We start from the raw sequence: 1,093 nt of genomic DNA, 5'->3' as shown, positions 1-1,093 counted from the left end.
AGCCTCAGGCTCTCGGGGGTTCTGAGCCCCAGGCCCTGGTTGATCCCTCGTAGGTGCTGCACCGGGGCCTCCGCCTCCGGCCGCCCCTTCACCACGCAGGTTGCTGTCTTCCTGCCCTTTGCACCCTCTCCCTGGGCCTCTCGCCAGCTCAGACAGGCAGGCCCAAGCCTTGGTGTGTGCCTCCAGCTCCAGGACAGCTGGTGGGGGCTTTACACCATGCATCTTCAGGGGGTGCTGTGTAGGACCTGAGATAGTCTGGGAACCCAAAAGGTGCTCCAATGTCCTTCTAGTCCCTTCCAGAAGGTTCCTTCTTCCACTGGAAGGTGGGTGTCTTATATAGTGGCACACAACTGTAATAATCCCAGCATGCTGAAGAACAACGCATTGAGATCAGCTTGGGTTACATAGTAAGACTTTGTCATAAAAACAAAAAACAGTACCCCCCCAAACCTAACAAAACCTCGAGGCGGCCACGGCTGTGGAGACTTTCGAAGTAGACAGCCAGGGGCGGTGGAGGCAGACACCTGGCCTTCCTGTCTCTGGCTTCAATTTGCGTTAGAAAGAGTCGTTGTCCAGCTTTTTCCTGATGCAGCGCTAGCACTTCCATGACTGAGTTGGGAGGCCTGAGCCATGTCTGGGCGCCCACCCTCAGCTAGAGCAGCTCTGGACAGCCAAGTCTCCTGTTCTAGTGTCTGATGGCCCCTGCTGGGTTGTGCTGGGGATGGGCCAGGGTTCCCCTTGAGGCTCATGCCTGAGGCCTGAGGGTAGAGGGGTCCAGACAGTGGAGAGCAGGCACGGCTTCTCTTTAGGCTAGCTGCTGCTGCTCTTCTGGCTGACCAGAAGACCCTAGAATGGGGGGGGGGTGGCCCAAGGAGGCCATGTTGGGCCAGTTCTTGCTTGTACCATCTGGCCGAGGGTCCTGTGGGGAGGAAACTGGGTCAGTGTCAGTAGTGCTTATGAACCCTAGATCTATGAGCACTTCTGGCTCACAGCTCTCCAGCCTTTCCTTACAACCCCCAGGCCATAGGCCTCCGGGGCCTGGCCTCCACCTCAGCATCCCACCACCCCTGGCGCCCCAGCCTCCTCAGCCACA

This window comes from Dipodomys ordii, unplaced genomic scaffold, assembly GCF_000151885.1.
Source record: "Dipodomys ordii isolate 6190 unplaced genomic scaffold, Dord_2.0 Scaffold320, whole genome shotgun sequence".
In the NCBI taxonomy this organism is placed as follows: domain Eukaryota; kingdom Metazoa; phylum Chordata; class Mammalia; order Rodentia; family Heteromyidae; genus Dipodomys; species Dipodomys ordii.
This window is presented reverse-complemented; position numbering follows the sequence as displayed.